This window comes from Rhinolophus sinicus, chromosome 18, assembly GCF_057876585.1.
Source record: "Rhinolophus sinicus isolate RSI-liver-muscle chromosome 18, RSI-T2T, whole genome shotgun sequence".
Taxonomy (NCBI): Eukaryota; Metazoa; Chordata; class Mammalia; order Chiroptera; family Rhinolophidae; genus Rhinolophus; species Rhinolophus sinicus.
Genome location: NC_142518.1, coordinates 5,066,515 through 5,091,149, shown reverse-complemented (window position 1 = coordinate 5,091,149; position 24,635 = coordinate 5,066,515). Strand labels below are relative to the sequence as shown.

The 24,635-nt window shown below is 43.9% G+C and overlaps 2 pseudogenes across 1 annotated transcript; one reads left to right on the top strand and one right to left on the bottom strand.

The window, feature by feature from the left end:
* Positions 1-10,441: 10,441 nt before the first annotated feature.
* On the bottom strand, positions 10,442-12,415 carry LOC148754551 (claudin-34 pseudogene; annotated as a pseudogene). Its single transcript, XR_016019961.1, has 2 exons — positions 12,282-12,415; positions 10,442-11,337 (listed from the first exon to the last, which is right to left on the bottom strand). The product of XR_016019961.1 is annotated as a claudin-34 pseudogene (transcript).
* Positions 11,624-13,068, top strand: LOC148754550 (zinc transporter ZIP6-like; annotated as a pseudogene).
* Positions 13,069-24,635: the final 11,567 nt, after the last annotated feature.

Genomic DNA, 24,635 nt, shown 5'->3' with positions numbered 1-24,635 from the left:
GGCTGCACAATGACACCCCCCTTGAAGAGAGCACTCAGACATACTGGGGGAGGGACTGTCAGTCGCCCTTTGATGTCATTGGGACTCACTCTTGAAACAGGTCCCTCTGACGTACTCAGTTTTGGCAAAGTGCTGGTAGTCTTGACATTAATTAATACTCACCAACTGGAACAGACTTCTCCAGGATCTCTGAGAGCATCAGTCAAGACAGACACGCTAACCCCTTCCTGTCTAAGGTTGCATAGAATTTTGTGAATTCTGGTTCCCTCATGCAGTCAAGTTCTGTGGTTTAAAAAAAATCCTGAAGCGTGTTCAAAGTGAATGGAGCATACGCAATGTCAGTACAGTGTGACGAGCTCTGATGCTCCAGGAGATCGAGTGGTGCCGGCTCTTAGAAATCTAGGCACAATTAAAATATTGCCACACTCCAATGTCACAGATACTACAGGAAGGTATAAAACCCTACGAGCCTTGCAACCAGCCAGGTGATGAGATTGGAGCACTCTAGACCTACAGGAGCTTCAGAAATACGGGGAGGGGATGGGCCTTTTGAAATTTCAGCGAAATGCCCTGTAACTCACTCTTCCCTCACCAGGAGGGTCATGCCCAAGACTGAGCCCGGCCCCATCTGGCATCAAAGCAGTAAGCAAGAAGAGTTGGAGGGCACTTGAGCCCTTGGAAGTGCCAAAGACCCTCAGCTGGCTGAGAAGGGACCAAGGGATCGCTGGAAGAATCAAAGGGACTAGGTCGTAACTGAAGGAGCACTTTGGGGAGACTGGGGCCCTAGTGGACTGACATGGGGACTCGGAGCGGCTTTTAGTGTAGACTTGTCTTACTCCCTTGGACAGGACACCCCAACAGGGCTTCCTCCGTCCCCATCTCAGCAACCATGGGGCTAGCCCTCCCCCCTTACCCACACATCTCACGTGAGGCCGGCGGCAACAGGGTCGGGGAGGGCCCTGATTTCTCCTCATGGGATTCCCACGTTTTCTCCAAGCCTCAGCATGGCTGTGGGCTCGGAAACCTGGACTCGGGGTGAGGGGGAAGACCTATGCTAGTATGCAACAAGCAGTCTTACAACTTTCAAGGAAGAAAGAGCACGTGCTAAAAAATGACACTTGGGAAGAGGGAAAGGGAAGCAACCTCGGGCATCCCAACAGGCTGTGGCTGGCATCTGAGCCTAAAATTCAGCCCCACTACGGGCAGGAGAAAGCTGGCTGCCCCCATCCCCTCTGTCTCACCCAGGGATTCAGGTTCCTTCCTCCAGGTACTTCCTGGAGAAGGGAGGGGAACCAACCATAGGGCACCTGTTCCCCCCAGCAGCCTAGAAAGGAAAGAGCACTGGGAGAGAAAATGAGGAGGGTCCCTGGGAGGGGGGTATGATAGGGACCCGTGGGCATCGGGACAGGGAAGCTCCTGGCCCCCCACCCAGGATGGCTAGTACGCATCCTGGGCGGGGTGTGACATACAAAGCCAGAGGCAAGGTGAAGGCTGAGCTGTCAGCCTTGACATAGCTTCACCTCACAGCTTGTCCTCCGCTGCCAGCATCATTCCCCCACGTGGGACGCACACTTTCCCTGCCTGGAAGCCCTGTGGCCTGCATCTCTCCGAAGCTAGTTCTGGCACCTTGGGCATGTGAACAGGTGGCCAGGATGGCAGGGCCTTGCCCAGCCTCTACTCCTGGAAGGACATGCTGGGGGCAGGCCAGCAAGGTGCAGACTAAGCCCTTCAGACTCAGGGGCCTGAAGAGGGTGGGTTTCAGAAAGGCATTTGGGAAGTGGGATTATAGAAAAGGGAAGTGGGGGCCAACTCCAGCTTCAGCTTGAGCTGGGCTGGGCCTCTCTGAGCAAGCCCAGTCCCAGCTCCCATGCCCTGCTCCCTACAGCTTCTCAATCTGTCCCACCCGTCTCCATTCCCAGTAGGCTGCCACTTTCCCTGACCCCTCCACCTCTTCCTCTAACTCACACCTCACAGTCCTGTTCCACATGCTTTACCTACTGGGGAAAGCCACAAAAGGACAGATACTGTATGAGTCTACTTACAGGAGCGCCCTGGGGCAGTCACACTCAGAGAGAGAGAAAAGAGTGGGTGCCAGGGCTGGAGGGGTGGGGAGTTACTGTTCAGTGGGGACAGAGTTTCAGTTTGGGAAGCTGACAAAGTGCTGGAGATGGGGGTGCTGGTGGCACAACAATGTGAATATACTTAATAGTACTAAACTCTACACTTAAAAACGGTTAAAATGGGAGCCGGCCCGGTGGCTCAGGCGGTTAGAGCTCCATGCTCCTAACTCCGAAGGCTGCCAGTTCGATTCCCACATGGGGAAGTGGGCTCTCAACCACAAGGTTGCCAGTTCAATTCCTCGACTCCCGCAAGGGAAGGTGGGCAGTGCCCCCTGCAACTAAGATTGAACACGGCACCTTGAGCTGAGCTGCTGCTGAGCTCCCGGATGGCTCAGTTGGTTGGAGCGCATCCTCTCAACCACAAGGTTGCCGGTTCGACTCCCGCAAGGGATGGTGGGCTGTACCCCCTGCAACTAGCAACGGCAACTGGACCTGGAGCTGAGCTGCACCCTCCACAACTAAGACTGAAAGGACAACAACTTGAAGCTGAATGGCACCCTCCACAACTAAGATTGAAAGGACAACAACTTGACTTGGAGAATAGTCCTGGAAGTACACACTGTTCCCCAATAAAGTCCTGTTCCCCTTCCCCAATAAAATCTTTAAAAAAAACGGTTAAAATGGTAAATTGTATCTTTCGTAGCTTTTACTACAATTTCAAACCTGTCACAAGAAAATAGACACTTTATGAAGAGCAAAGATGTGTTCAATTTATTGAAACAATGAGATGCTACGGCTTGGTTGCACCATCACTTACATTTCTAGGTCACACGTTAGCCATTTGCTTTCCCACACTCACACTCAGTCATGTCATTGTTTCCTGTAAAGAAATATGTGATGGTGGAGATGACATTCCCTAATGTTATGAATTACAGTCCACATTCAAAGTGACACTCAGATGGCTTCAGTTAAAATATCCAATAGCACAGAGGTTAGTAGACCAGGCCGAAAATGTGATATTACTTTATTTCAAAATAAAGGTGGCCTGTACTTACCCCTTTTGTAGGACCTTCCGATGACAGGGAAGATGAAATGAAAGTGGCCCTCAAGAAATCTCCGGGCTCTTCTTAACCAGTGCCAAGATAGACCACACTTCTTCCCCAACAAATAATAAAAGGCAGGAGGACTATTTGTCAGTTGTACAAAGAGTCAGTAACTGCCAAGTTGTAAGGTAAACATATAAATGAAAACATTCTTATGTTTCCACGACTACCAAGGCTGACAAGAGATGCTTTAAAGGGCCAGAGGCTAGAGATGTGGAACCCCCCTTGAAGAGTTGAGAAATCTTTCGAGAATAAAAATTTCTTGTTTGAGGTCCTAGGCAAAGAGTCACTGTAATTCATGAGAGTGTTAAGTAGGAAAACTGTAAGAAGGGCCACAGCCATTGTAAAGAAGACATATCGTGATAGGAACCAAGGTCAGGGCCATGGGGAATGTGCCTGCCTTAAGTGACCTTGGACAGTGCTGTGAACCCATTCTGTCACAGGCCCTCAGCAGTGGCCTTCTTCTCTTTCAGTTGCAAAGGTCGATTCCATTCTTCCCGCCTCTATTCTGCCTTAAATATGGCTGTCACCTGGCTGTGCTTAGAGTTGTAAATTTATAGCTTGAATTTAACATTTCCTTCTAGAAGCTCACACACGACAAGCATGAAGCAGGGATAGAAGTGGGCAGAGAAGAGAAAATTGGGGAGATGGGGGATGGCAAATAGGGAGAAAAATGGGAGAGGCATAGAGTTTCATTTTTTACTACTTTTGGTTTCATGTTTTAGTTGAGGTATAATTTCTTTTTTTTTAACTTTTTTTTTTCTTTTTCAATGAGTCTTTCCAGGACCCATCAGCTCCAAGTCAACTAGTTGTTTCAATCTAGTTGCAGGGGGCGTAGCTCACAGTGGCCCATGTGGGGATCGAACCAGCAACCTTGTTGTTAAGAGCACCGGGCTCTAACCAACTGAGCTAACTGGCCTCCCACAGTTGAGGAATAATTTATACAGAGTAAAATATACCAGTGTTAAGCGTGCAGCTTGAGATTCCCCTGTAAGCTCCACTGAGATCAAGAAATAAAATATTCCTGTCTCGCAGATAAGGTCTTCTATGCCTCTTGCTAGTCAACAGCCATGACTGCCTGACCCTGCAGGCCTGCAAGCGTTTGGTTTCTTCTGCTCATCACATTTTTGAGAGTCACATGTGTTGTTGAATGTACCATCACATTGTTCATTTTTATGGTGTCGCACTCCATGTATGGGTGTAACCAATTTGTATACCCATTCTTCTGTTGATGAACATTTGGGGTCTCCCCAGTATGGGGCTATTACGGGGAGGAATTTATCGGTATTTAAAAACAAGTAAGACATGTGTTTTCTCTGTAATTTGATGTTTACGCTCAAGGGGCGGTAGGAAATGTGTGCTTCATAGAATTAGTTTTCTAGTAAAAGTACAGCTAGTTAGATGGGTCTTTGACATTTCACAAGAGACCATGCACCTTATTTCTGCTCCGCTGATTTTCTCTGTGGAGGGAGCTTCCCTCTTTGAAGAGGAGATGAGGCCTCGGAGAAAGGCAAATGGATGGAATATTCTGGACGCCAGAAGTTTTGACCTGCCTCCTAGAGGAAGAGCATCTGTCCTAAGAGGAGCATGCACAGGACACTGTGAGGGGGTGGGGGAGGTCTCCGATCAGACCCCTCAGCCAGGTGAACAGTAGGCTTTGGAGCAGCAAACTGGCTCTCCAGCAGATACTATTATCCCTTGCTTTGACTGTTAAGACAGAGGACTGTGTCAGAAGTCCTGGGCTTTCACCCCAGTTTTCCTCTGACCGGGGACAAGCCACTTAGAACCTCTAGATTTCAATCAGTCGTGTGGAAGAGGGAACCAACTGCCCCATGTCCTCTCTGTCACAGGAACACTGTGATCCCTGGTGACCGACCCTACCCAGCACATTCCCCAGGCCAGCCCAGGGCCTGCCAGGAAGAGAAAGGTGAAAGCGACTCCTGAAACACTCAACTCATTGGGCATTGTGACAACTGCCACCTCCTGCTGTTTCTTCAGAGTCCAAGCTGGGACTGAGGAGAAGGCCGGGGAGCATGAAGGAGTTGGCAGCACTGACCTGTGCCACTCTGCTGTCCCTCCGTCTGGGAGTGCCGTCACCAGTGACTCCTTTCTTCACGGCCTCAACAACAAATGTCCTGGCGGCATCCTCAGTGCGTGTTCTGCCACCAGGAAATGCACAGAACACATTCTCTTGGCTTCTTCCCGTAAAAAATAGAGAGTCTCTTATTAAAGAATCTTTCCAAAAAGTCTGTCAGAAGGTCTTGAAACTCCATTTCCTTTTCTCCTTTTACCCTGCTCCCCCAAAGCAGACCCTGCCATGGTGATGCCCTCACCCTTTGTGTCTAAAATCTTTATGACCCATTACCTTGCTCGCTGCGGAGACTGACGGCAGAAGAGCGTTAAGGGACCACTTTCCACATCTCAAGCCAGTTCAGTCACTTCCTTCTGTGACCACCAGGTAGCAGAGGTAGCAGACGGGCTGCCCTCTGCATGGTCCACCTCTCACCTCCGAGGGAGGCGATTTGAGTAACTGTTCCTTATAAGCATGTCTTCCAAGAGCCTCTTTTTTCCAAGTAACTCGTGGTTTTGATCCACTTAAATAACACACACCTTCTTTCAACCCTATATGTAAGGTTGGCCTCCATTAGACAAACCATAGGGACAGATTTCATTGGGGGAAGCGTGATATTTACCTAGGAACCATTTTATAAGCCATTCTTGTAGTTGAGTGGAGACTACGTAAGACTCAGTCCAAGGCCAGCCCTGAAGGTCTGAATGGGACTCAGACACCATCCAGCTCCTTTCAAACTCCTGGGAAGGAAGACAGGAACTCAAACAGAATGCAAAAGGGTGTACTTTCCTCCCAGTTCCCAACGCTGGAGAGCTAAGGACATTATGCAAATAATGGTCAGCAGGGAAGGGACGTTTCCTACAGAATGCTGTTACAGTTTTACAAAACCTCCATCAGAGAGGAAGAATCTGCTGCCCACAAATCAAACTCGAAAGGCCAAAGGCAAAAAGCCCGCTTAACGTTCTAGCAGAGCACCAGCCACTTGGGTCCATAGGCAGTGTTTTGGGAACTCATATTCAATAGCTGACAGACTTACGTCACAGTGGAGAACATTTTTCAAACACTGTGCTCTCACAGACTTAAATAAATACTCTTCGAGAAGAAAGACATTTCACGTTAGCACTCTGATTTCTCTCCTATGAACTCAGTCTGACCCTCAGTGTGTGGCTCTGAGATTCAAGTATGTCTAATTTTTAACCCACTCATGACCTTTCTCAGTCATTTATTTCATTTTGATTGAAGTCTTCTAAACATCTGAAGAGCTGTGAGCAACCAAGCAGCACAAGTAGAGGGTGTGTGTCTTGTATATGCTATAGCCGTACAGTTCTTGGATGAATGTTTTTGGTGGCACTTCTCATGTGCAAAACATCCAATTAATATTTGGTGAAAGAATTCATCAGTGAGTGAACAAGGTGAAGTCGTTGTCTCTCTCTCTCCTGAGTTGGCCTTAAGCGTGACTTTGGAATGTAATCAATTGAGGGCATTAGGGGAGCTTACGAGTTACCCTGGCAGCTGGTTGAACCACCCATGAAGTGTGGGAGAAAAAGTCATCGCCACAATCCCCAGGGCATACCTATTGGGTGGGGTTCTGGGAGCAGTTACTTAACATTTGTATAAACAAGACCTATGCTCCTAATACAAATTTTGTAAAAATTATCTTAACTGTTGTATTAATAATCACCAAAAGAGAAGAAATATTTACCATCACCACCCACACACAATTATTAACGCTGAATGGAAAAAGTAAACATGGATTTAAGGTCTGAAAATGAGTTACCATCTGCCCCAGCAATCCCACTCCAACATAACTATGCACCCACAAGAAATGAAAAGTTGCATTCATGCATAAGTCCAAGTACACATGCATACATCACCTTTTCTTATAACTGCCCCATTCTGGAAACAGCGCAATGCAGAGGAAACCACCTTAAACACTCCTCAAAAACAAAAGTAGAGTTGAACAAAGGGAAAGACATACCAGGTTCTTGAATAAGAAGACTCAATATCATAAATATGTCAATTATCCCTAAGTTAAGTTATAAACGTAGCGTGATCTTAATAAAAACAAAAACAGATTTTTTTCCAGTCTGAAGACAAGTTGATTGTAAAATTCATATGGAAAACTAAGCAGAAACAACACAGAAAGTCATAAGGATGGGGAGCGAATAAGCACACCACATATCATACTATTTTAACATAAGACTCTAAAATTTAAGATGGTATAGTATTAGCACATTAATACACTAAAGGAGTCAAATAGAATGTCCAGAAATGGATCCAATATCTATGAAAATTTAGTATACGAGAGAAGGTAGCATATCAAATCAGTGGAGAAAAGATGGGGCTTTTTGTTAAGTGGTATTGGTACAAAAGGAGAATCATTTCGAAAAGATAAATCTGACCCAACATATCACATTGTATATCAGGATAAATTCCAAATGAATACCATAAAAAATGAAACCATTCAAATACAAGGGGAAAAAAGATGAACAAATGCTTTTATAACATGGGAGTGAGGAAAATATACCTAAATTATGACTCAAATACTAGAAGCAATAAAAGACGGACAAATTTGACAATATGTAAAATTTACAAAAACATTTCCATAACACAAGAATACCATAAGCAAAGTTTTAAAATAAAGGAGAAATTAAGAAAGATATTTATAACTAAAAGATAACAGGACAAGGAGCAAATATTCTTACTACCATGGTGCCCCAAACATAAGACCTAGCTGGACAATCAGCTCTAATGCGTCTTTTGGAGGAAAAATTAATATAAGACCTGGTATTATATTATATTATATTATATTATATTATATTATATTATATTATATTATACCCAGTATTATTATATTATATTATATTATATTATATTATATTATATTATATTATATTATACTATATTATACTATACTATACTATACGATACGATACGATACGAAACGATACGATACTACATTACATTACATTACATTATATTATATATTATAAAGATCCGGTCTTCTATTATAGTAAAATAAGACCGAGTCTTATATTAATTTTTGCTCCAAAAGATACATTAGAGCTGATTGTCCAGCCAGGTCTTATTTTCGGGGAAACACGGTATTTTAAGACCTCCTAAAAATAAAGACTACCAACAAATGAAAAGAAGAATGGGCTAGAAATAGGAAATTGTGGTAGGCATCTAGTGACATGGCCCCCGATGAGTCCCACCTCTCTATACTCACGCGCTCGGTCTCCTCCCCTTGAGCGGGAGCTGGCCTTGGTGATTTGCTTCTGATAAAGAGAAAATGGCAGAAGTGATGGAATGTGAGTTCTGTGATTAGGTGTAAAACACTTGTGACTGCCATCTGGCGAGCACTCTCTTGCTCTCTCACTCAACTTGTTCTGATGAAGCCAGCTGCCATGTTCTGAGAAGCACTATGGACAGGTCCACCTGGCAAGGAACTGAAGACTCTCGCCAACAGCTTGTGAGGAGCCAAAGAAAGGAATCCTGCCAACAATGTAAGTGCGCTATGAAGTGGATCCTTCCCCACTGAGCCCTCAGATGAGACCACAGGCCCAGGTGGCATTTTGACAGGTCATCCCTCTAGTAGATTTAGCAATATATATATTTTTAATGACAGATACGTTGACCTTTCGATCCAGGAGTCCTAGAAATCTATCCTACAGATACTGGCAAAACACAAAAAGTTGTATGCACAAAGTTATAATACATACCTACGTGCATACACATCCAGCTGGTTGAATAAGTAGGGTACATCCGCACAATGGAATCTATGCAGCCAAAAAAAATGAGACAGGTCTCCATACACTGATATGGTGTGATCTGCAGGAATTTATGTGCCAAGTGAAAAAAGTAAGGCGTCAAATAATATATACATTATGATTGCATTTTGAAAGAGTGCTTTAAATTAAGACGTCAGAGGCAGAGTGAGCACTTGTAAATTTCATTTTTTCTTTTTTATCATGCAATTTAGAATTATTTATTAAAGTGCAAATTCTAAAACCTGTTTATTTCACAGTTCTCTCTTAAACAAACATTTATTTTACATTCTTTGGATTCCATTTTTATACCATGAGGTCAATCAATTGCATTGAATACAATGTTCGTCCCACAAGCTATGAAAAAATATTGAGTGCATTAAAGTGTGAAGAATTTCCTTTTAAGCATAAAACATGGAGCATGAAATCCTTTTAAAAAGTAGTGTCTGTAAAGACAAAAACTATTTCACCTAGTTAGCAAATTGTCCAGAATTTCTTAAATATTCTAATTGTAGCTTATGTGCTATTGGGTTAAATAAAACTTTCTATTCAAGTATGTAATATACATAGAAAAGTTTAAAATCCCAAGTATACAGTTCAATAAGTTACCACTAGATTTACATACCAGTGTAACCAGCATTCAGTTCACGACGAAACATTATCAGTACCCCAGCTATCCCCCGATAGGCTTCATCACTATCCCTTCTCTTCCTCCCAAAAATATCTCTTTTTTTGGTTTCTAAAGCCATAGACTCCTTTTGCCTTCTGAACTTTATATAAATAAAAAAGTAGTAGATTATTTTTGTGTCCAGTTTTTTTCTCTCAATATTATTTTTGTGTGATTTATCCATGTTTCATTTTTCATTTATCTATCTATGTGTATTAATATTCCATTGTGTGAGTGAACCAAAATTCATCCATTCTTCTTGTGATGGACTTTTGGAAATAATCCAAATGTAGATTTACTTTTGAGGTATTTAAAAATTCTAAGTATTTGATGATAACAAGGAATAATTGTTAATTTTTTAAATGTACAATATGGTTTGTGGAAGGAAACATCTTTTTTTTTAGAGAGTAATATTGAACTGCAGAGGGACGAAGGGACATGATGTGTGGGGTACGCTTTAAAATCCTTCAGAAAAAGAAAAACAGATTAAAAAGCAAGGAAGAAAGGAGAGATAATGCTAATATGGCAGAATCTTGATAATTGTGGGGTTTAGTAATGGATGTGGGGGAATTTCTTATACTAGTCTCTTGAGTTATGCCCATTTTGGAAAATTTTATATGATAGACAGAAATTATTATCATACCACAGGAAATAAGGTCATTTGTTTTTAGCAGATGTTTAAGAGTGAAATGAGAGACTCTCAGGAACTCTTATATGCATAGAGTAGGTTTATTGTATTGATTAAACAATAAATAAAATCCAGGTCCATTAAAACCAACTGGTAGAGGGGCAAGTTTTTTTTAAAACGCAAGTTCCTTAATTTAAACAACGAATTGATTAACAAATTCAGACACAGAAGGTAACAAAAGAAAATAGTTGGCCTCTTACTGCCCCAGACCACCTTGGCCATGGTCTTCATTCCCTGGAAACATGTCATAGAGCATCCTAATGATACCTCCTGGTAATGTGGGGTTTGCAAAGCCAATGCCACCAGGCATCTTACATTTCCGAAACCTCAGGCTGCACTTGGTTGGGCCCGGGGCATTTGAAAGTGAGGAGAAACAGCACACTTAACACCATCAGGAAGGCAGCCAGATACGCCACCAGCATGGCATTGCCCATTTCCTGCCAATCTGGTTGGAGGGGTATATGGAAAGACGGCGGGAAGGATATACCCTCTCCATTCATCACGGACTTGTGATTCCAGATGACGGTAATGAAGATGCAGATACCGCCAGCCATATTCAGAATTCCTGAAAGAGCAAATGGATTGCAGATGACCTTCCTCCCGAGAATTCTAATGGAGAGTTTCCTGAGTGCAAACACACTGAAGATCTTCCCCAGCAACCCCAGGATGCTGGCAGACAGCAGGAGGTGTTGACCCACACGAATATCAACAGGGAGGAAGGTATCGCCATAGGTGTAAGGGTAACACAATGTGGCCCTCTCAAAGTAGGTAACATGGCGGTAAACGCAGACTTTCCACATTCCCACACAGATCACACTAGGCTCCAAGAGGGAGGTGGTGTTCATGTGCCACACTCGCCACTCGACGAGGCCCATGCACGTGATGGACAGGATCCATCCTGCGGTGGCGATGGCGAAACCCGCTACTTGGTAATTTCCGCTGTTGGTGCGTGAGCTCATGGTGACCACATACAGAGGGGAACTGCAAATGAACACAGGGCGTTATTAAGGGGGGACCCTCCGGCCTGGAACAGCCCCCAGGGGCTAAGAGTGCTGCTTTGGACACGGGGGTGCTATATTGGAGAACGGAGACATTTGACCCACACGCTCTGCCAGCGGGAGTGCAGACCAAGCAAACTTCGTCAAGGGCCGATTGGCAATATTTAGTGAAAGCCTTAAAATGCACCAACCTTCACACAGGCAGTTCCACTTCGAGGCATTTGCCCAAAGACACAATTAAGATGGGCCACAAATAGTGAGTCACGAAGATGGTCGTCACAGCCCTCTTTGTGACATAAAAAATGGGAAACAACTTCAAGTCCCACAATTGGGCTTGGTTAAATAACTTCTGCTGTATTCATATGGTGCAGCCATATGCCAACATTAGACATCTAACTAGAATCATACAAGGTATGCTATTCTGCGTTGGGGCCTTCGGACTTCGCATCGCATAATGTTTTTAAGGCGCTCCCAGGTTGTGGCCGTATGAGCAGATTACTCCTTTGAACTACAGAGTAGTGTTCGATTGCAAGCCTGCGCCACAGTTTATTTTCTCATTCATCAGTTTTTGGACATTTGGATTGGTTCTAAGTTTGGGCTCTTACAAATAAAGCTGCTATGAACATTTGTATATAAAACCTTGGAGATGACCCAGGGGACACTCAGAAAGATGAATGTGCCTTTTCTACATTTCATATTACTGAGGCATGGATTCTTCACCCACTGCCAGGTCACGCCCTACCAGGAGCTGGGCATGTTAAGTACAGGCCCTGCCCTAAGGTAGCTTTTATTGCAATAACCAGTAAAAAAAGAGAAAAGAAAGAAAAAAAACTGAAAATGATGAAGACGTGGCGATGAAGAGACAGTTGTCCAAGCATGAATCTCAACTTTCAAGAAATGAGGAGAAAGGAGACGCAGACGACTGACCTGAATGTTATTGACGAGCAGACTCACAAGGGCGCTCCCGCTTTGCTTCTCAACAACCAGCAGCTTCAGAAGACGAGGAGGTCCCAATAGCTCCTGCTCATCCACAAGAAGTCTGTCAGGAATGCCCACACAGAGGCTGCAAGAAGAAATGCCATTCTCATTTCCATCAGACAATCTCCTTCACCACTGTCATGACTACCATCCTATTCTCCATCACCACCAGCAGCACCCCGAACTACCACCCCCAAGGTCGGCACTGCTCTCAGGAGAAGCTGAACGGTGCCCGCCTCGCCACACTGGTGTGGATGGTGATAAGGAGCGACGGCCTGTGAAATTTCGGTGATGGCCTAGCAATTGACTAAAAATCTATGAAATGTCTTCAGTACTTCTGTTGCTGCCTTTTGTCATGAGTTGCTTCGTGAATCAAAACAGCAAAGATGGTTTTGCTGTTTTACTGCAGGCTGGCATGACTGTTAAGCAGGTTGTGCTTTATCATGCTTTGTCATCCCTGCTGGCATATCATGGAAGGACAACAGGCATTTTCATTGGTCCGTATGCTGCAGATGCTTCTAGGTGGATATCTGTACTTGCTGTGGGCATATGCATGGATATGGGACCTGCGATGCTGTACAACGATGCTTGCAACCGTGGATGTAGCCGCTGAGGATAATAGTTCTTATTACACAAGACTGGGATGCCTCTGGGTTTGGGAATTATATGGTTTCTTTCCATATTTTAGCACTAAATTGTGTTTCATATAAACTTCCAAGTAGGGTATAAATGCTAGAGTAGCTTAAAAAATTGCTGTCTACAGTTTGACTACGTCATAGGGAGATGAGTTTGTATGCTGTGATATGCAGCATTAAGGGTTAGTGGGTTTTGCGATTCTTGTATTGGAAATTGCCATTTATTTTACTTATAGGGTCAGTTATGGTGGTCACATAAAGGTATGTTTTAATATTTAAGTTACTCTATTTGGGGAATACAAACTGTATGTACAATTGACCAATTTTAGCAGTCTAGTGTACAAACGAGGGATTTCCCATGACAAGTTCTGTATATCCCTGCTTCCTTACCTGTCGTTAGCTTGTCACCTGCGTTCAAGTTTGCCTGTTTGTTACAATAGGAATCACACAGTAGGCGCTCCTGGCTTCCTTCTGTTCTGTGAACCTCAGGCTCAGGCTGCGACTTTGAAAAATGATGTCTGGCTGTTCAATATTTTCGGGTAGTTCTGCCATGAGCAAGGAAATAAGGAAAGCAATAAAAAGACTTCATTAAAGTTGTGAAGCAATGGAGGATTGATTAATTCTGGTACATAAGGTACATAAGGACACTGCAGTATCTAGTAGGTATTAAGGTAATTCATTCACCATAAACTTAGCGGACATTAAAGTAGACTAGTACCGTACTCAGTAACATGGGAAAACGTCCAGGGTAGGTGGATTTAACAGCAGATAACAAAACTGTAAGTATGTGGTATGACCTTCTTTTTGTCCAGCATGACATATGTTGGAAAGATACAACAAAACAAGATGCATCTGACTCCAGGGGTTACTGGTGATTGTTACTAGTGATTTTTGTTTGTTTGTTTTTTGCTTTAAATAGAGTTTTATAGTTTTTCTTTAAATTTTTTTTCCCACAGAGGAACACCATTATGCTCTAACACTGAGAATCCTGTTACACATGTACGAATCATGCTACAGGACCAGATTGAGGTGGCTGTGTCTTTCTGTCTGTCCATATGTCACAACACGGCCAACCAGAGTCTCCTCATTTGAGCCCGTCTCAACACGAAACACCCAATTTGGTTCCATTTGGAATGAGACGACAGGGCAGGTGGGAAGGTATGAGTGGTCATAGTGTGTGTGCATTTGGTCCCTTCACATAAAGTCACATGGTTCTGAGGTGGCACCTAAGAGCTCTGCTGGGGTCCTCCTTGCACCTGAGATGTGATGGGTAAGAGCAAACTGACGAGGGTTGCAGGCAGGGACCCAGGAGCAGGCGTGCTCCAAAACAGCCTCCATTCACACGTGATACCCTGCAAGGGCCAGAATGCCATGGCTGCACAATGACACCCCCCTTGAAGAGAGCACTCAGACATACTGGGGGAGGGACTGTCAGTCGCCCTTTGATGTCATTGGGACTCACTCTTGAAACAGGTCCCTCTGACGTACTCAGTTTTGGCAAAGTGCTGGTAGTCTTGACATTAATTAATACTCACCAACTGGAACAGACTTCTCCAGGATCTCTGAGAGCATCAGTCAAGACAGACACGCTAACCCCTTCCTGTCTAAGGTTGCATAGAGTTTTGCGAATTCTGGTTCCCTCATGCAGTCAAGTTCTGTGGTTTAAAAAAAATCCTGAAGCGTGTTCAAAGTGAATGGAGCATACGCAATGTCAGTACAGTGTGACGAGCTCTGATGCTCCAGGAGATCGAGTGGTGCCGGCTCTTAGAAATCTAGGCACAATTAAAATATTGCCACACTCCAATGTCACAGATACTACAGGAAGGTATAAAACCCTACGAGCCTTGCAACCAGCCAGGTGATGAGATTGGAGCACTCTAGACCTACAGGAGCTCCAGAAATACGGGGAGGGGATGGGCCTTTTGAAATTTCAGCGAAATGCCCTGTAACTCACTCTTCCCTCACCCGGAGGGTCATGCCCAGGACTGAGCCCGGCCCCGTCAGGCATCAAAGCAGTAAGCAAGAAGAGTTGGAGGGCACTTGAGCCCTTGGAAGTGCCAAAGACCCTCAGCTGGCTGAGAAGGGACCAAGGGGTCGCTGGAAGAATCAAAGGGACTAGGTCGTAACTGAAGGAGCACTTTGGGGAGACTGGGGCCCTAGTGGACTGACATGGGGACTCGGAGCGGCTTTTAGTGTAGACTTGTCTTACTCCCTTGGACAGGACACCCCAACAGGGCTTCCTCCGTCCCCATCTCAGCATCCATGGGGCTACCCCTCCCCCCTTACCCACGCATCCCACGTGAGGCCGGCGGCAACAGGGTCGGGGAGGGCCCTGATTTCTCCTCATGGGATTCCCATGTTTTCTCCAAGCCACAGTGTGGCTGTGGGGTCGGAAACCTGGACTCGGGGTGAGGGGGAAGACCTATGCTAGTATGCAACAAGCAGTCTTACAACTTTCAAGGAAGAAAGAGCACGTGCTAAAAAATGACACTTGGGAAGAGGGAAAGGGAAGCAACCTCGGGCATCCCAACAGGCTGTGGCTGGCATCTGAGCCTAAAATTCAGCCCCACTACGGGCAGGAGAAAGCTGGCTGCCCCCATCCCCTCTGTCTCACCCAGGGATTCAGGTTCCTTCCTCCAGGTACTTCCTGGAGAAGGGAGGGGAACCAACCATAGGGCACCTGTTCCCCCCAGCAGCCTAGAAAGGAAAGAGCACTGGGAGAGAAAATGAGGAGGGTCCCTGGGAGGGGGGTATGATAGGGACCCGTGGGCATCGGGACAGGGAAGCTCCTGGCCCCCACCCAGGATGGCTAGTAGGCATCCTGGGCGAGGTGTGACATACAAAGCCAGAGGCAAGGTGAAGGCTGAGCTGTCAGCCTTGACATAGCTTCACCTCACAGCTTGTCCTTTGCGGCCAGCATCATTCCCCCACGTGGGCCGTGCACTTTCCCTGCCTGGAAGCCCTGTGGCCTGCATCTCTCCGAAGCTAGTTCTGGCACCTTGGGCATGTGAACAGGTGGCCAGGATGGCAGGGCCTTGCCCAGCCTCTACTCCTGGAGGGACATGCTGGGGGCAGGCCAGCAAGGTGCAGACTAAGCCCTTCAGACTCAGGGGCCTGAAGAGGGTGGGTTTCAGAAAGGCATTTGGGAGGTGGGATTATAGAAAAGGGAAGTGGGGGCCAACTCCAGCTTCAGCTTGAGCTGGGCTGGGCCTCTCTGAGCAAGCCCAGTCCCAGCTCCCATGCCCTGCTCCCTACAGCTTCTCAATCTGTCCCACCCGTCTCCATTCCCAGTAGGCTGCCACTTTCCCTGACCCCCTCCACCTCTTCCTCTAACTCACACCTCACAGTCCTGTTCCACATGCTTTACCTACTGGGGAAAGCCACAAAAGGACAGATACTGTATGAGTCTACTTACAGGAGCGCCCTGGGGCAGTCACACTCAGAGAGAGAGAAAAGAGTGGGTGCCAGGGCTGGAGGGGTGGGGAGTTACTGTTCAGTGGGGACAGAGTTTCAGTTTGGGAAGCTGACAAAGTGCTGGAGATGGGGGTGGTGGTGGCACAACAATGTGAATATACTTAATAGTACTAAACTCTACACTTAAAAACGGTTAAAATGGGAGCCGGCCCGGTGGCTCAGGCGGTTAGAGCTCCATGCTCCTAACTCCGAAGGCTGCCAGTTCGATTCCCACATGGGGAAGTGGGCTCTCAACCACAAGGTTGCCAGTTCAATTCCTCGACTCCCGCAAGGGAAGGTGGGCTCCTCCCCCTGCAACTAAGATTGAACACGGCACCTTGAGCTGAGCTGCCGCTGAGCTCCCTGATGGCTCAGTTGGTTGGAGCGGGTCCTCTCAACCAGAAGGTTGCCGGTTCGACTCCCGCAAGGGATGGTGGGCTGTACCCCCTGCAACTAGCAACGGCAACTGGACCTGGAGCTGAACTGTGCCCTCCACAACTAAGACTGAAAGGACAACAACTTGAAGCTGAACAGAACTCTCCACAACTAAGATTGAAAGGACAACAACTTGACTTGGAGAATAGTCCTGGAAGTGCACACTGTTCCCCAATAAAGTCCTGTTCCCCTTCCCCAATAAAATCTTTTAAAAAAATGGTTAAAATGGTAAATTGTATCTTTCGTAGCTTTTACTACAATTTCAAACCTGTCACAAGAAAACAGACACTTTATGAAGAGCAAAGATGTGTTCAATTGATTGAAACAATGAGATGCTATGGCTTGGTTGCACCATCACTTCCATTTCTAGGTCACACGTTAGCCATTTGCTTTCCCACACTCACACTCAGTCATGTCACTGTTTCCTGTAAAGAAAGATGTGATGGTGGAGATGACATTCCCTAATGTTATGAATTACAGTCCACATTCAAAGTGACACTCAGATGGCTTCAGTTAAAATATCCAATAGCACAGAGGTTAGTAGACCAGGCCGAAAATGTGATATTACTTTATTTCAAAATAAAGGTGGCCTGTACTTACCCCTTTTGTAGGACCTTCCGATGACAGGGAAGATGAAATGAAAGTGGCCCTCAAGAAATCTCCGGGCTCTTCTTGACCAGCGCCAAAATAAACCACACTTCTTCCCCAACAAATAATAAAAGGCAGGAGGACTATTTGTCAGTTGTACAAAGAGTCAGTAACTGCCAAGTTGTAAGGTAAACATATAAATCAAAACATTCTTATGTTTCCACGACTACCAAGGCTGACAAGAGATGCTTTAAAGGGCCAGAGGCTAGAGATGTGGAACCCCCCTTGAAGAGTTGAGAAATCTTTCGAGAATAAAAATTTCTTGTTTGAGGTCCTAGGCCAAAGAGTCACTGTAATTCATGAGAGTGTTAAGTAGGAAAACTGTAAGAAGGGCCACAGCCATTGTAAGGAAGACATATCGTGATAGGAACCAAGGTCAGGGCCATGGGGAATGTGCCTGCCTTAAGTGACCTTGGACAGTGCTGTGAACCCATTCTGTCACAGGCCCTCAGCAGTGGCCTTCTTCTCTTTCAGTTGCAAAGGTTGATTCCATTCTTCCCGCCTCTATTCTGCCTTAAATATGGCTGTCACCTGGCTGTGCTTAGAGTTGTAAATTTATAGCTTGAATTTAACATTTCCTTCTAGAAGCTCATGCACGACAAGCATGAAGCAGGGATAGAAGTGGGCAGAGAAGAGAAAATTGGGGAGATGGGGGATGGCAAATAGGGAGAAAAATGGGAGAGGCATAGAGTTTCATTTTTTACTACTTTTGGTTTCATGTTTTAGTTGAGGTATAATTTCTTTTTTTTAAACTTTTTTTTTTCTTTTTCAATGTGTCTTTCCAGGACCCCTCAGCTCCAAGTCAACTAGTTGTTTCAATCTAGTTGCAGGGGGCGTAGCTCACAGTGGACCATGTGGGGATCGAACCAGCAACCTTGTTGTTAAGAGCACCGGGCTCTAACCAACTGAGCTAACTGGCCTCCCACAGTTGAGGAATAATTTATACAGAGTAAAATATACCAGTGTTAAGCGTGCAGTTTGAGGTTGCCCTGTAAGCTCCACTGAGATCAAGAAATAAAATATTCCTGTCTCGCAGGAAGGTCTTTCATGCCTCTTGCTAGTCAACAGCCATGACTGCCTGACCCTGCAGTCCCACAGGCGTTTGGTTTCTTCTGCTCATCACATTTTTGAGAGTCATATGTGTTATTGAATGTACCATCACATTGTTCATTTTTATGGTGTCGCACTCCATGTATGGGTGTAACCAATTTGTATACCCATTCTTCTGTTGATGAACATTTGGGGTCTCCCCAGTATGGGGCTATTACGGGGAGGAATTTATCGGTATTTAAAAACAAGTAAGACATGTGTTTTCTCTGTAATTTGATGTTTACACTCAAGGGGCGGTAGGAAATGTGTGCTTCATAGAATTAGTTTTCTAGTAAAAGTACAGCTAGTTAGATGGGTCTTTGACATTTCACAAGAGACCATGCACCTTATTTCTGCTCCGCTGATTTTCTCTGTGGAGGGAGCTTCCCTCTTCGAAGAGGAGATGAGGCCTCGGAGAAAGGCAAATGGATGGAATATTCTGGATGCCAGAAGTCTTGACCTGCCTCCTAGAGGAAGAGCATCTGTCCTAAGAGGAGCATGCACAGGACACTGTGAGGGGGTGGGGGAGGTCTCCGATCAGACCACTCAGCCAGGTGAACAGTAGGCTTTGGAGCAGCAAACTGGCTCTCCAGCAGATAATATTATCCCTTGCTTTGACTGTTAAGACAGAGGACTGTGTCAGAAGTCCTGGGCATTCACCCCAGCTCCCCTCTGACCGGGGACAAGCCACTTAGAACCTCTAGATTTCAATCAGTCGTGTGGAAGAGGGAGCCACCTGCCCCATGTCCTCTCTGTCACAGGAACACTGTGATCCCTGGTGACCGACCCTACCCAGCACATTCCCCAGGCCAGCCCAGGGCCTGCCAGGAAGAGAAAGGTGAAAGCGACTCCTGAAACACTCAACTCATTGGGCATTGTGACAACTGCCACCTCCTGCTGTTTCTTCAGAGTCCAAGCTGGGACTGAGGAGAAGGCCGGGGAGCATGAAGGAGTTGGCAGCACTGACCTGTGCCACTCTGCTGTCCCTCCGTCTGGGAGTGCCGTCACCAGTGACTCCTTTCTTCACGGCCTCAACAACAAATGTCCTGGCGGCATCCTCAGTGCGTGTTCTGCCACCAGGAAATGCACAGAACACATTCTCTTGGCTTCTTCCCATAAAAAATAGAGAGTCTCTTATTAAAGAATCTTTCCAAAAAGTCTGTCAGAAGGTCTTGAAACTCCATTTCCTTTTCTCCTTTTACCCTGCTCCCCCAAAGCAGACCCTGCCATGGTGATGCCCTCACCCTTTGTGTCTAAAATCTTTATGACCCATTACCTTGCTCCCTGCGGAGACTGACGGCAGAAGAGGGTTAAGGGACCACTTTCCACAGCTCAAGCCAGTTCAGTCACTTCCTTCTGTGACCACCAGGTAGCAGAGGTAGCAGACGTGCTGCCCTCTGCATGGTCCACCTCTCACCTCCGAGGGAGGGGATTTGAGTAACTGTTCCTTATAAGCATGTCTTCCAAGAGCTTCTTTTTTCCAAGTAACTCGTGGTTTTGATCCACTTAAATAACACACATCTTCTTTCAACCCTATATGTAAGGTTGGCCTCCATTAGATATACCATAGGGTAAGATTTCATTGGGGGAAGCGTGATATTTACCTAGGAACCATTTTATAAGCCATTCTTGTAGTTGAGTGGAGACTACGTAAGACTCAGTCCAAGGCCAGCCCTGAAGGTCTGAATGGGACTCAGACACCATCCAGCTCCTTTCAAACTCCTGGGAAGGAAGACAGGAACTCAAACAGAATGCAAAAGGGTGTACTTTCCTCCCAGTTCCCAACGCTGGAGAGCTAAGGACATTATGCAAATAATGGTCAGCAGGGAAGGGACGTTTCCTACAGAATGCTGTTACAGTTTTACAAAACCTCCATCAGAGAGGAAGAATCTGCTGCCCACAAATCAAACTCCAAAGGCCAAAGGCAAAAGTTCCGCTTAACGTTCTAGCAGAGCACCAGCCACTTGGGTCCATAGGCAGTGTTTTGGGAACTCATATTCAATAGCTGACAGACTTACGTCACAGTGGAGAACATTTTTCAAACACTGTGCTCTCACAGACTTAAATAAATACTCTTCGAGAAGAAAGACATTTCACGTTAGCACTCTGATTTCTCTCCTATGAACTCAGTCTGACCCTCAGTGTGTGGCTCTGAGATTCAAGTATGTCTAATTTTTAACCCACTCATGACCTTTCTCAGTCATTTATTTCATTTTGATTGAAGTCTTCTAAACATCTGAAGAGCTGTGAGCAACCAAGCAGCACAAGTAGAGGGTGTGTGTCTTGTATATGCTATAGCCCTACAGTTCTTGGATGAATGTTTTTGGTGGCACTTCTCATGTGCAAAACATCCAATTAATATTTGGTGAAAGAATTCATCAGTGAGTGAACAAGGTGAAGTCGTTGTCTCTCTCTCTCCTGAGTTGGCCTTAAGCGTGACTTTGGAATGTAATCAATTGAGGGCATTAGGGGAGCTTACGAGTTACCCTTGCAGCTGGTTGAACCACCCATGAAGCGTGGGAGAAAAAGTCATCGCCACAATCCCCAGGGCATACCTATTGGGTGGGGTTCTGGGAGCAGTTACTTAACATTTGTATAAACAAGACCTATGCTCCTAATACAAATTTTGTAAAAATTATCTTAACTGTTGTATTAATAATCACCAAAAGAGAAGAAATATTTACCATCACCACCCACACACAATTATTAACGCTGAATGGAAAAAGTAAACATGGATTTAAGGTCTGAAAATGAGTTACCATCTGCCCCAGCAATCCCACTCCAACATAACTATGCACCCACAAGAAATGAAAAGTTGCATTCATGCATAAGTCCAAGTACACATGCATACATCACCTTTTCTTATAACTGCCCCATTCTGGAAACAGCGCAATGCAGAGGAAACCACCTTAAACACTCCTCAGAAACAAAAGTAGAGTTGAACAAAGGGAAAGACATACCAGGTTCTTGAATAAGAAGACTCAATATCATAAATATGTCAATTATCCCTAAGTTAAGTTATAAACGTAGCGTGATCTTAATAAAAACAAAAACAGATTTTTTTCCAGTCTGAAGACAAGTTGATTGTAAAATTCATATGGAAAAATAAGCAGAAACAACACAGAAAGTCATAAGGATGGGGAGGGAATAAGCACACCACATATCATACTATTTTAACATAAGACTCTAAAATTTAAGATGGTATAGTATTAGCACATTAATACACTAAAGGAGTCAAATAGAATGTCCAGAAATGGATCCAATATCTATGAAAATTTAGTATACGAGAGAAGGTAGCATATCAAATCAGTGGAGAAAAGATGGGGCTTTTTGTTAAGTGGTATTGGTACAAAAGGAGAATCATTTCGAAAAGATAAATCTGACCCAACATATCACATTGTATATCAGGATAAATTCCAAATGAATACCATTAAAAATGAAACCATTCAAATACTAGGGGGAAAAAAGATGAACAAATGCTTTTATAACATGGGAGTGAGGAAAATATACCTAAATTATGACTCAAATACTAGAAGCAATAAAAGACGGACAAATTTGACAATATGTAAAATTTACAAAAACATTTCCATAACACAAGAATACCATAAGCAAAGTTTTAAAATAAAGGAGAAATTAAGAAAGATATTTATAACTAAAAGATAACAGGACAAGGAGCAAATATTCTTACTACCATGGTGCCCCAAACATAAGACCTAGCTGGACAATCAGCTCTAATGCGTCTTTTGGAGGAAAAATTAATATAAGACCTGGTATTATATTATATTATATTATATTATATTATATTATATTATACCCAGTATTATTATATTATATTATATTATATTATATTATATTATATTATATTATATTATATTATACGATACGATACGATACGATACGATACGATACGATACTACATTACATTACATTACATTATATTATATATTATAAAGATCCGGTCTTCTATTATAGTAAAATAAGACCGAGTCTTATATTAATTTTTGCTCCAAAAGATACATTAGAGCTGATTGTCCGGCCAGGTCTTATTTTCGGGGAAACACGGTATTTTAAGACCTCCTAAAAATAAAGACTACCAACAAATGAAAAGAAGAATGGGCTAGAAATAGGAAATTGTGGTAGGCATCTAGTGACATGGCCCCCGATGAGTCCCACCTCTCTATACTCACGCGCTCGGTCTCCTCCCCTTGAGCGGGAGCTGGCCTTGGTGATTTGCTTCTGATAAAGAGAAAATGGCAGAAGTGATGGAATGTGAGTTCTGTGATTAGGTGTAAAACACTTGTGACTGCCATCTGGCGAGCACTCTCTTGCTCTCTCACTCAACTTGTTCTGATGAAGCCAGCTGCCATGTTCTGAGAAGCACTATGGACAGGTCCACCTGGCAAGGAACTGAAGACTCTCGCCAACAGCTTGTGAGGAGCCAAAGAAAGGAATCCTGCCAACAATGTAAGTGCGCTATGAAGTGGATCCTTCCCCACTGAGCCCTCAGATGAGACCACAGGCCCAGGTGGCATTTTGACAGGTCATCCCTCTAGTAGATTTAGCAATATATATATTTTTAATGACAGATACGTTGACCTTTCGATCCAGGAGTCCTAGAAATCTATCCTACAGATACTGGCAAAACACAAAAAGTTGTATGCACAAAGTTATAATACATACCTACGTGCATACACATCCAGCTGGTTGAATAAGTAGGGTACATCCGCACAATGGAATCTATGCAGCCAAAAAAAATGAGACAGGTCTCCATACACTGATATGGTGTGATCTGCAGGAATTTATGTGCCAAGTGAAAAAAGTAAGGCGTCAAATAATATATACATTATGATTGCATTTTGAAAGAGTGCTTTAAATTAAGACGTCAGAGGCAGAGTGAGCACTTGTAAATTTCATTTTTTCTTTTTTATCATGCAATTTAGAATTATTTATTAAAGTGCAAATTCTAAAACCTGTTTATTTCACAGTTCTCTCTTAAACAAACATTTATTTTACATTCTTTGGATTCCATTTTTATACCATGAGGTCAATCAATTGCATTGAATACAATGTTCGTCCCACAAGCTATGAAAAAATATTGAGTGCATTAAAGTGTGAAGAATTTCCTTTTAAGCAAAAAACATGGAGCATGAAATCCTTTTAAAAAGTAGTGTCTGTGAAGAAAAAAACTATTTCACCTAGTTAGCAAATTGTCCAGAATTTCTAAAATATTCTAATTGTAGCTTATATGCTATTGGGTTAAATAAAACTTTCTACTCAAGTATGTAATATACATAGAAAAGTTTAAAATCCCAAGTATACAGTTCAATAAGTTACCACTAGATTTACATACCAGTGTAACCAGCATTCAGTTCACGACTAAACATTATCAGTACCCCAGCTATCCCCCGATAGGCTTCATCACTATCCCTTCTCTTCCTCCCAAAAATATCTCTTTTTTTGGTTTCTAAAGCCATAGATTCCTTTTGCCTTCTGAACTTTATATAAATAAAAAAGTAGTAGATTATTTTTGTGTCCAGTTTTTTGCTCTCAATATTATTTTTGTGTGATTTATCCATGTTTCATTTTTCATTTATCTATCTATGTATATTAATATTCCATTGTGTAAGTGAACCAAAATTCATCCATTCTTCTTGTGATGGACATTTGGAAATAATCCAAATGTAGATTTACTTTTGAGGTATTTAAAAATTCCAAGTATTTGATGATAACAAGGAATAATTGTTAATTTTTTAAATGTACAATATGGTTTGTGGAAGGAAACATCTGTTTTTTCAGAGAGTAATATCGAAGTGCTGAGGGACGAAGGGATATGATGTGTGGGGTACGCTTTAAAATCCTGGAGAAAAAGAAAAACAGATTAAAAAGGAAGGAAGAAAGGAGAGATAATGCTAATATGGCAGAATCTTGATAATTGTGGGGTTTAGTAATGGATGTGGGGGAATTTCTTATACTAGTCTCTTGAGTTATGCCCATTTTGGAAAATTTTATATGATAGACAGAAATTATTATCATACCACAGGAA